At 38.1% G+C, this 12733-nt stretch overlaps 1 protein-coding gene across 15 annotated transcripts in view; it reads right to left on the reverse strand.

The window, feature by feature from the left end:
• Positions 1–12733, reverse strand: part of Sox6 (SRY-box transcription factor 6) — a 618663-nt gene that overhangs the window by 351283 nt on the left and 254647 nt on the right. For 2 of the 15 annotated variants that reach the window (XM_031387997.1, XM_031387993.1), the window contains exon 1: positions 8799–8925. The exons of the other annotated variants lie outside the window; for them this stretch is intronic. The gene's annotated coding sequence lies outside the window, so the exon portion shown is untranslated. Of the gene's footprint in view, positions 1–8798; positions 8926–12733 lie in introns of those variants that run through there. 15 annotated transcript variants of the gene reach the window in all.

Below are 12733 nucleotides of genomic sequence, written 5' to 3' on the forward strand. Positions count from 1 at the left end.
GCTTTTGTTTTTTTGAGATTTGTTTGTTGGTGGTTGAAACACACACACACACACACACACATGGATTCTGAAGATTAATTAGTTTATCATGCTTACATTGCCAACAGATTAAACCCCCAGCCTCCAACCTATATTTTTAAATCAAGTAAAGATGCAGATTGCAAATGCTAAATTGCTCAAAATGACCATAGTAAGTAACAAAGAACTTTTTTAAAAGTAAGTTATAAGTCTGGTCCCCTTATCTAATTATAGCATGTGAGGTACTAAACTACACCAAAGTATATTAAAGACTTTTTAAAAATTGTATAATAGTGCGTATGTGTGCTCTAAGAAAGAAGAAATGGTGATAAATGAATAGCATAGGAAGGAAGAAACAAAAAGAACAGAAAAGTGGGATCAGACTGCAGGCTTTTCAATCGAGGGACAGCAAGTCAGAAGCAACACTGCAAGAAAAGACAGCATGAAATAACAAAGATTTGGGCTGATAGCTAAGAGTGAACTCGGATGAAAAAACACTTCTTCAAACATCACTGAAAGACAAGCCCCGCATGGTGAGACAGTGGCTGACTCCAAGGAAGCAGCAGTGGGTACTGGTCACAAGGAGCTGGGCACTGCACTCTCAAGGCAGGGCAGATGCAGAGGACAGTGACCAGAGAGTTAGGACTCCCTTAACTCTCTGTGAAATGGTAAGTTAAAAAGGAGAGAGGGGGTGTTCAGCTTACATTAATCATAAATAGGATATCGCCTGCCAGAAGCCTAGATAGAATAATTTAGAGTCTAACATTCCCTTATTGTGAACCCCTACCCATTGTTTTAAAGATAGTTCATTTGTGTCCTTCACTTGATGCTGTAAAAATGAACATTAGTAATGTGAATGGTGTTTGAAATTTGCCATGCTGGTACTTATGACACAAACATTTTCTCAAAAGTCTTCACAAATATAGTTCACAGTGGGGGTGAGGATGGGGGCAGGATGACAGTGTACAGAATGTCATTCCCAGCAATGTGACAGCACACGTGCCATCCACAAGCAGCAGAACACAAAAATACAGTCTAACCCAAGACATTAGTAATGACACCAAACCTCAGAGCTATCATCCATAGTCTCTGCATTCAGTAACCGCCTCCAAGGACAAGTCATGATGCTCATGTCCATACACAAACCAATAGATTATGGAGGTGTGTCCAATGTAGACAGTCCACTCTTCCTCTAATGCATTTTCCTCATCCCTTGAGTCTAACTTCCTTCTCTGTGTGACTCTCTCACTCCCAAATAACTTAAGAATCCCACTTAGATAACTGTTGCATCTGTGAACCTCTCTTCCTACTAGGAAATAGCAAGTCTTAAAAGTAATTATTTGTCTTTGCACATTTAAATTGGTGGATTTCTACAATTTCCAGAAGCACATCCAGTGACTAGCCAATTTTTATCTCAAGAATTTGGGTTATATGGTCTAAATGTGCTTAATTGTGAAAATTTCAAACCCAAATGCACAAAAAAAAATGTAAATAAATGCATTCAGCTAAAAGCACTTGCTCAAATCCTACTAACCTGGATTCTATCTCTGGACCCACATAGTAGGAAGAGAAAACTAATAATGCCTCCAAGTTTTTCTCTGATTTCTACATGAACACACACACACACTTTTCAAAAATATGTAACACCCTAGGTACTATAGTGTAATTGTGCTTGAAAGAAAGAAGGGAAATGGGGAGAGGAGATGGAGGAGAAGGAAAGAGAAGGAAGAAAAAGAGAGTTAAGGAGAGGTAGAAGAACATGGAAAAGAGGAGACAAGGAAAGGAATAAGAAGGGAAAGGAGAGGAGGGGAGGAGAGCAAAAAGGGGGAGGGGAGGGAAAGTGGAAAAGGGGAGGGGAGGGGTGAATAGCCAAAGGAAGGGAAAGTAATAGAAACAGCAGGAAAGTAAGGAAAGGGGATAGGAGGGAGGGCAGGAGAGGGGAGGGCAGGAGGGTACCTATCTTGACTAATGGAAATACCACATCTCTGATCCATGTTCAACTGAATCAACTCCACCCCCAGCATCTGTTCCCAACCCTCTCACTCAAGACATCCCACTGTACCACACTACCTTAAAGCTCTTCTCCTCTGAGCTCTTCATGCTCCTTTCAGCCCTCAGTGTCTGAAGGCTGCTATGCACACAGCTGAGACTTAACACTTAGGAAGTGGTGAAACCCCACAAATATCTACCAAGAGCATAGGAAAAGTATTCACATGCTGCCATCATGAGGGACGTGACCTGACTTATCCATTCATTAGCAGCTTCACTTCTGACAGAATTAACTGACTTACAGTGACACCTATTCCCAGGCCTGCAGCTTTCCTTTCCAAACTTTTTTATTCTTAGTGGTTTGTCAGATAAAATTGTGATTATGCATGTCAAACTAATTTTAAAATTAACTTTATAGCACACAATATATGGTACTTCAAATAACGTGGGATATATTTTTAAAACAGAAAAATTATAATTCAGTATTAATGTTATTTTTTTCACAGCCAGCACTTTGATTGATTTCTCAATCCCTGCTTAAATCTGTCACAATATGATTCAAATATTTTACATAGCTGTAACGTGAGGATCTAGAGGAAAACAGCTCAGCCATTCACAGCACTGGCTTCTCCTGCAGAGAACCTGGGTTCCGGTCCCAGTGCCTACATGGTGGCTCATAACACACTATAACTCCAGTCTCAGGGGATCTGACACATTCTCCTGATACCCACAAGCAATGCATGCACATGATGCACATGCATACATGCAACCAAACATTTATTATCATTGAATAAAAATAGATCAATCTTTTAAAGGTCAATGTTAAAGACAAATGAGTATGTGTGTAATACAAAAAACCAAACAAACAAAACAAAACAAAACAAAACAAAACAAAAAAACCTAATGTGACAGAAAAATTATTTAACCTTGAAATCCAAGAAACAGCAAAATAAAATGGTATTTAGGGTCAACGTTTTTAAAGGGATGACATCTGTACTGCTATTTCTCCTATCATAACTTCCTCTCTTTCTCCACTTCTCTCCACTCCTTACTTTTGTAATGACTGCTGTTTGCTACTTGTATGTCATTGAATTTAGAAAAGGAGACAAGCATGGTCAGACATATAGGATGGGTATGGCACAGTAGCAACATGTATAGGCCTGGGACCTGAGAAGATGAGGCAGGAAGAGCACAAGTTCAAGACAAGCCTATACCACAAATTAATTATTATTAATTTAAAAATATATAGGAAAAAAGTTACTACAACATTGTGACTAACATTTAAGAGTGAAGCTAGAAAATATATTCTGGAATTTCAAACAATTACTGCTGTCATTAGCTTTCATTGAGAAAAAAATCCATCATTTGGAAAGGAAACCTCAAACTTCTATGAAAAAGAAACATACTAGTAACAAACACTTTTCAAAACCTCTTCAAACTTTGGTAGCTCATATCAGTGAACACTCCGGCTCCTCACACATGCAGAACTTACACAAGTTACAGATGGGGTACTGGCACTCTGGTTTCATCAAAACTTATCTCATAAAACTATGAGAGAGAAACAAGAATGCTAAAGAAAGGAAAGGAGGTCTCAGAACAGATGTGTCACAAAAGCAGAGGACAGGAATATTTGGGGGAAGGGGACACTTTGGAGGGAGGAAACTACATAAGCAAGCAACATTTGTTCTTACCAGAAGATCACTACTATCCTCATAAGAATGAAACAATTTAAGATAGAAAAGCTTGCCCCTAGAAGACATGATCCTAAAATAACAATTGCTGGGGTTCTCTATTCCTGTCATTATCTGCTGAATTGCACATGTGACTCCACCCAAGTTCACAATGCCCCAGCTCTGTTGGTTGTCTGACAGCTGTAGCAAGAGAGGGAGGATTTCACTCTTCACACAGATAGACATGCTGTGTATCTCCTCCATACTTAGAAAATATTAGCACACTCTAAATGTACAAATATTTCTTTTCAACAACACATCAGTTCCAAACTCAGCAGAAAGTGGCACTGGGTTTATGGTGGACAGATAAGAAGCTGGCCAGATCCCCTCAGTCTTAAACCATTGTTAAGAGTGTGAATCTGCAGACACTGGGGGCAGTCGGCTTGCTACTCTATACCATGATTTAGGCTAGCCTAGAACTCATGTGCTCAAGAGATCCTTCACCACATCCTACAGCCGAGAACTAGATTTGAAATATCTAAGAATTCATTTTCCTTTAAAGGGAACCAGAGAAAGAGATTTGGTAACATGACTGGGGTTCGTGAAGATGCAGGAATATAGCCCAGTGGTTTAGTGGTTTCCCAGCACACTAAAGACCTAAGGTGAGTCTCCAGTACTGAAAAACTATGAGTATGCTAATTCAGCTCAAATAATATGAAACTATTAATTAAAGTTTGTCAAAGAGTAGGCACACTAAACAAAATAAATTGAGTAGATCCAAATGCCTCTAAGAACTTTACAATAAATATAACATTAAAAGATGGATTATATACTAGGCATAGTGGCACGTGCCTTTAATCTCAGTACGTGGGAGACAGAGGCAAACAAATCTCTGTGAGTTTGAGGCCAGCCTGGTCTACAAAGTGGGTTCCAGGACATCCAGGGCTACACAGGGAAACCCTATAAAGATGGGTTGTGCTAGCCATGATGGTACACTCTTTAATCCCAGCACTCAGGAGAATCTCTGTGATTTCAAGACTACTTGGCCTACTTAGTGATTCTCAAGCCAGCCAGGGATACATAGAGAGACCTTGTTTCAAAAAAAGAAAGAAAGAAAAAAGAAAAAAAAGGATTTTAGGAGTAATCTGATTGGATCAATCACCAATCACTTCTAATTTGGCATGGATTGTATGTTCTACGGTTCAGATACTGAGAAGTCTGAAATGGGCACATCTCCTGAGCCAAGGTACTCCAGGCCATCTAGGAATATAGTGAGATCCTTCCTCAAAAAAAAAAAAAACACAAAAGCAAAAATATCTTCACTATCTAAGATTTTTAACATATTAGTAAATATTTCTTACAAAAAAGAATCAAAACCTAATATTCATTTGACTAACATATATTTCTTTGTGTTCAGCTATCCAAAATATTCACATATATGTATATACGTAGTTATTCATTTGATCCTTGTGACATCTGATGACATACAGATATGAACAAGACATGATATTCAAACAGTCCAAAAAATGAAGAAGTACTCCATTTAACTACTACTCAGATAAATGTAAATTATCCTAAAAATGAGCTGTCATCTACATGTTACACTGACGGTGGTTAAAACAGTGACAGTGTGTTGGTAGAGATATGGTGAAGTGCTCTCACACACTAGACTTACGAGCCAGCTGACTGAGCCTCTCTGGAGGGCATTTTGGAAATACATGTCAAACTTCTTTAAAAGAGGATCAACCAAGAATGCATTTCTGAGAATTTAAACTGAAGAAATAATTGCAGGTATGTGCAGTGATTGATCTATGGTAGGGCTTAAAAAGATGTTGCTAATAACAACAGAAAACTAGAAGTAACTTAAACTATAGCTATCAGCAAACCTGTGCAATGCCCACAACAGGACAGCATGAAATATTGAAAACAATCAAGTAGGGCTGGTGAGAAGGCTTAGCTGGTAAAGCATGCCATTGCGCCCGAGAACCTGAGTTCAATCCCCAGATCCACAAGGCAGGAGAGAACGAACTCCTTCAGGTTGCCCTCTGACCTCCACACACTCACACACACACACACACAAAATGGTGCTTTTCTCAAATTATAATTTTATTTAATAAAAGGAAAACTATCATCATGCTAATGAACATGTAGCATCATAGAAACAATAGATTGTTAAGTAAAACAAGAAAATGAAACATTTCCTACTATTTGATCCTATTGTTATTTTTAAATAAATATAGAGCATAGATAAATGTAAATGATTGATAGGTGATCAATAAACAGAAGATAGACAGATGGGTTTGATAGGTAGATGGATAGACAGGTAGGAAATTTTACAAATCAAAACATGTATATGCCTGAAGATGGTTATAATTAAACCAAAGAAGCAGGTTGTTTTCCTTGACTTTTTATACTTCTCTGAACTTCTCATGTACAGTACCTGTTACTTTTATACAGATTATGCACTCATTTATAAAAGAAGACATTTGTGAGGAAGAGCATTTAGTAATGTGTGGGGAAGTGATAATGAGGTGCTAATGTTCAAAAGGTAGCTCACACCTAGTGGCAATATGTGCTGTTACCAAAATTCTATTCCTCAGACATGGTAGTGGGCTTGTGGATACATTTCTTTTATTCACAAAAAAATAAATAAAGTAGAAAGTAATGTAACTACAAAGAACCCTGACTTGGCTGATTATGAAGTCACCTTGCCTAAGGATGAAGTTATATGAATTTTATAATGTAAAGTTTGCAAGGGGAGCTGGGTAGTGGTGGCGCGCACACCTTTACTCCCAGCACTCAGGAGGGAGAGGCAGGCAAATCTCTGAGTTCCTGGACAGCCAGGGCTATACAAAGAAACTCTGTCTCAAAAGATGAATAAATAAAAATGAAAGAAAAGAAAAGATAAATTGTCTTGACCAAGGCAACTTATAAAAATATTTATTTAAAAAATTTTCAAGGGGAAGAAATAAAGCATGAAAACCATTAAAATCTCTGAGTAGTTAACTTTAGATTTCAAAATTATTTTTATTTTTACCATATTTTATTATTCCTTCACAGTAAGTGCATAGAATAATGTTTATTTTTCAAGGTGAAGAAATTTACAAAATACCAATATTCAATAGCATTTCAATTTCTTATATAAATAAGAATACCAGAGTATAAAATCTCCTAAAATATATTCTATTAAACACTGCACTATTTCTCAATATCACCCTCGGAGTTTCCCCATCTTTAGGTTCCCTTTTATATTTTCTGGTTTTCCCTAATAATCGTGGAACATTTTTATAAGTGGAAAATAATCAATGAAAAAGACTGTATTTTATCCTTTTCTTCAAATATATTCCACTAACTTTTAAAAGCCCATAATTATACTTACTTACAAAAATTAAGTAATACACTGACTTATTACCAAAGTGATACCACAAAATGACAGTTCTAAGCAAAGCAAAGTTCAGGAGTGTATGGTGTGCTCTGTTGGGGAAGGAGACCCACAGTAACAAAGTACACGTGCAGGTGTAACAGTGAAGCGCAGGAGTTTGCATGGTAACAGAAACACAGAGGAAGAAGATTTCAGAAACCTTCACTTAAAGCAGTGTGCATGCTTCCATGTAGCCTCCAGCTACATCAAGCCATAGGTAAGGCCAACCATGGTTGCCCAAGTCAACTGCCTGCAGCAAGGCAGAGGGATGAGTAAGACTACTGTGAGATGGCGCAATAGGTGACAGACTGTGCTGGCAAAAGGTCACGTCCATGGGACAAAAAGCAAACCTCAGCCAGGGCCAGCTGTTTGCAGCAGGCCTTGCTTTACAAAGTCCTGGTCTGACCCCTAAGCATGCCTCCCTGAAGAGCAGGTAAGGTCCTCTGGGTAGGACCCTTGGCTTGAAGCATAAAGTAACACATTAAATGATCGAGCTTTTAAACTACTACACAAATTTGTATATAGCAAGGTGACTTTAAGCCCTAGCATGACTTTTGAAAGTAGTGTTAATTTAATCAACCAGACAGAAAGATGTTAATGTTGGCAAAAACCACTAAAGACTTTTCAAAAGAAATAAAAAAGTAAAGAGAACTTCCACCCTTGGTCATCAGGATTTCTCTACAGAGAATGAAAGTTCAGCAATGGCAACTTTCTCCTATTTCAGAAAGCCTGGGACCCAGTTTCTGTCTTCTGGCTGCCAGCCCAAGTAGGCTAATCACCCTGGAGCACTTCACCACGTGGGGAAACCGATACAGCATCAACAAATTCTTTATCAACATCAACACTTTGTAACACTGACGAAATTAAAAGTGTTGTAATCTATAAATGGCCACACCAGTTTTGTTAAAACTTTATCCCGGCTGAGTCCTATGCTTCAAATTATGTTCAAAAGTGTTTTCTTTACCTCTGCCTAGTTTTCTCAATCATATCTTTTTTTTCCTCCTATTTCTAGAAAGTCTACTTACTCTTATAATTTCCATATTACACTCATAAATACTCTTTGTAGAAATATGTATCATGCAGTCAGTTTCATTTTTCTAAATGTGAAAGAATACATTGAAAACCTTTATTTTTCGGTTTAAATTTCCACTCCTCTGTATCAAATATCACTGACTTCTATCCCCTCAAAATTTCACTTCTCTCCATCCCTCCCCAGTTCAAACATGTGGCTACACAGGTGCACACTTACGGGCATATACACACTGAGCCAAACCCTTAAAAATAAATGTTTAAATACCACCCAAAGGTGACAGCAAGCTTGAACAATGCTTCATGATGGGGTGGGGGGTAGGGGGTTAAGCAGAGGTTGGTTGGGGTAATAAAACAGCTCTATACATGTTCATCAGAATCTGGTAACTTTTCCTCTAAGTTAATATTATTAGTCAAAAATGATAAATCACTATTATAAGAAGCCAATTCTCAAAATTATTTGGTATAATAGAGAAGCAACAAATCCAAGAAGCAAAAGTCTTTGTCTATCAAAACATTGGATTTTTACTCTGCTAATTGCCAGTGTTGCTCCTCTTGGAGCCATCATAGAAATATTCAGACAGCATCTCTGTCAAACAGTCACATCACCATTAACAGCAGCATCCCAGGCACCTGTACATACAACACAGTCTAAATGCTGACTCCAATACCTCTCTTTCAGGAATGTACTTCTTTCCTTCCTCCTCTGATGGCCACAGTGTCTTCATTGGGAGCCTCAATTGCAATTGGAAGCTTCATTATTTCTATTTGAAATTACTGTCTGCCTCCACACCCTTCCACGAAGAAAACATAGCTTTTATCTTTGTTTTGCACATTCACACCACAGAGGAGGGAGTAGTTCAGTACTATTTGCCACTTTCTTCCAATACTAGAGTAGTAGATGAACAAAGAATGATGGTTCACCACTTAACTAAGCTGCTGAACAAAACTATACTCTTATCCAATTTGTCTGATGGAAGCTCACACTTTGAAACAGTACAGGAGATGCTCACATCATGTAGGATATCATCCCATGGTGAAGAGATGCTGTTCATGACCCCTCACCTGGAGCTTGGGTCCACTCTAAACAAAATCTTGCAATTTCAGATTGTTCTGTGTTTAGGTCCAAGAAATAGACTCAAAAAACAATTAGAGAATTCACAGTAAGGTCACTCTCAACTTGAAAGTAGATTTTAAAAAAAGGAAAAACAGAAATAAGAAATGGTGTTCATTATTTGTTAGATTAAAATGAAATATATTGATTAATGAAGGCTTCTGCTTTTTAGAGATTTAATAATTTTCACAAACATTGAGTTTTCAAAAAATGGTTTAAAATTCAAATTAGAATCTTAATAGCTAATATTTGTAACTCACATATTATATAAGTTTTATGATAATTATTTCACATACATTAACCTAATTGGTTCTAAAAACAAATCATGTAGAGTGAGTCCTAGGAGCTGCTGCCACCCCTTCGCAGTATACCAGCAGTGACACTGTGGTGACGGTGACAATCAGAACAGATGCAGATCCCAAAGAACCATCTCAAGGTCATGTGGTAAGAGCTTATTTCTCTCCTTAAGTAGAGCCCTTTCAGATCAGAATCTACTTACTCTACTTAAATGTCACTGTATCCTTTCTGTTTTCTTGAGAACCACACTTGGATTCAAATTCTGCTTCTAACATTTATCAGCAATACAGTCCGGTTATTCAATTTCTCTGAGCCTATGAATTTTCATGTGTACATTGTAAAAATGGTACACCTTGCTGGACTATTGCAGGGATAAACCCAATGGGCTCAGCACAATGCCTGGAATATGCTGAGTTCTTAATTCTGGTTCTTTGCTACTTAAAAAAAAAAGAAAAAAGAAAAAGAAAGAGCTGTTTAAGAATTGAAAAGCAGGTCGGCAGAGATGGCTCAGGAATTAAGAGCACTTGTTTTTCCAGATTCCTAGCATCCATGCAACATGGTTCACCACTTATCTCCAGCTCCAGAGGCTGGGGGCTCTGATAGCACTGCATTCTCATACACATATCCACATGAACACATACACACATAATTAAGAACAATAAAAATAAATGTTTTAAGTATTGAAAAATAAATGGTGAAATTTCTATACAAACATTTATGTCAGTATTTGGCAATGGAAGAAGCTCATTTAATACTATTTTCCTTATTTTTATCTAATTTCGCAGGCAAATAAATGTAAGTAGAAGCTTGGAGTATAGGAGAACTGATCTTGTTAAAGGCCAAAATAACAATCAAAGAGTTTAACAGCTTTGAGCCTGGAAACAAAGGTAAATACAGGAAACTCAAATGCAGATACAGAAGATTGTAAGACACAGAAATTGTGGTACAGAGGCAAGAAGTCAAGAGACCAGCAGACCCTCAGTTCAGGGGGGCAGTTCAAGACTGGATGGTCATGGTGACCACTCTGAGCCATTATGATAAGCTAGCAAGAAATGGGGCTGAAAAGCCAGAAGACAAAACTATGACATGACATCAGCTGCACACAACTCACACCAAACAATAATGGGACTGCTTCCTTTACAATGTTATGCATTGCTCTTATTATGTATGTAACTGTTCACCCCACCGATGCACCACAGTGTCCACCTGAACCAAGTTTCAGGAGCTGGTTCTCTCCTCCTTCCATTGGAAGCTCCAGTATTTGAATTCAAGTGCTCAGGCTTGTGCAGCTCTTACATGTTGAGCCACCTAACCCAGCCAGGAGCCTATTTAATCCTGGAGTTGCAGATCATTGTAATTATCTCTGTTAACTGTCTGTATTTACAAACTCTTTGTATTTACTGCTTAGGAAATCAGCACGCTTAGTAAGATGGTAAAACATAGGGCTGATTCTTAAAGACAATGCCTAGAATCTCAAGGAGCACATGTGTAAATGACAGAGCAATTACTCACTACCTGTTAGTCTTCTCTCACATAACCTGCACTGTCCCTAGAAGAACAAAGGTTAATCAAAGTGTGAGTGTCATTAAAAAATGAGAAGAAAAGAAGAAAAGAAAGAAAAAAGTGTGTCATCCAAGAAAAAATTTTTATCCAACAAATTCACTTGAAAAAGATGCTAAAAAATCAGTCGAAATGAGCATGGAGTTTAGATTATGGAGCATGTAGGAGTGCCTCTGTCTGAGAGGTTTTTTTTAAAAAAAAATGTTTAAACAACTCTAGGGAAAGAACAAAACACATGGATAAAGTGAGAAAGTTGAGGCTTCATCATCATAAACGAAGTGCACATTACCTTCTGTAAGAAATTACACTGCTTTAGCAGATTTTTGGTACGGCCATCCATCAATGATGTTGCACTGGTGATAGAGAAAGGAGAAGATCAGAAACTGAACTGCACTATCAGAAGGGAAGCCATGGCAACAGTGCCCATTTCTGACCCACAGCAGCTAGCTCTTGGAATTGTCCAACCAGCAGAGATTGCACCAGAGACACATAGCAGACACCAGAGGATCATTCCATTCAAAAAGTGTGAATCTTCCTAGAATGACAAATCTTCTCCACTTCTTCATTATTCAGAGATATATGAATGAATATAGAAAGAAAAGCATGGATACAGACAAATGAATAAGAATGAAAAAGTAAATAAAAACAAAGTGTGGGACACTGTTAAACCTCAATGATTTTAAATACTGACACACTATCAACATTGCTTTATAATGCTGGCACAGAGTAGAGATGGACTGAAGGAAGCCCCCATCATGAGACTGACCTCTGGGAGAATCAGACCTAGAGCTTAGAATCTGTGTATCCCACTCCAATTACTATTCAATGCACTCTGTTATACTTTCCCTGGATCTGCTATTCTCTGCTACTCTCACATGGAAATTCTTCCACTCAGAAGATCTCAAGAGACACAAACAAAAGCACAGTGGGAAGAGGCCCTACCCATGTCCCATGTGCAACAAAGACTTTGCTAGATTGGAATACCTCAAGCAGCATGTGAGATGCCATATTAAAGCATCACCCCCCCCCAACTGCAACCTGACTGCCCACAAATAATATCTTCCCTAACAAAACTTTATTGTTTCCTGTTAGCATCAGAGGGAGTTTATAGATAGCCTCTGAATCCAGGGATAATGTTATCTCTAGGGAACAAGGACCCTCCTTTGTCTGTTGACATGGTAACCACCACACAGTCACAGAGTACTCCTCACCTATGTGCAGTGGTACCCATCATTCATTACCTGGCATCTACATCACATCCCAAATAAATGACAGAGACCTGAAGCTTCACCTCTTTTTTTTTTCTTCTCTTCCTCACACTACCTCCCATTCCCCCATTCAATAAAAAAAATCTCTTCCCATGGGAAAAAAATAGACAGCTAAAATGGACAGGTACTCCTTTCTTCTCTACCAGAGACTAAAGGTCTAAACACGGGCCATCCACATTTTATGGTGCAAAGAAAATGAAGCCCAATTTATCTATAAGGCATTTTCAGAGGCACTCCATCCTTGGCCGCAATACTATTTTCAAGTCTTATTACTGTCATTTAAAAGAAAAAAGTTTCCACTAAAAGAATGGTAAAGAAAAATTAATGAAAACAAATATCTTCCCTTTACTATTATGTCTGGGAGGAT

The sequence above is a fragment of the Mastomys coucha genome, unplaced genomic scaffold (genome assembly GCF_008632895.1).
Source record: "Mastomys coucha isolate ucsf_1 unplaced genomic scaffold, UCSF_Mcou_1 pScaffold21, whole genome shotgun sequence".
Taxonomy (NCBI): domain Eukaryota; kingdom Metazoa; phylum Chordata; class Mammalia; order Rodentia; family Muridae; genus Mastomys; species Mastomys coucha.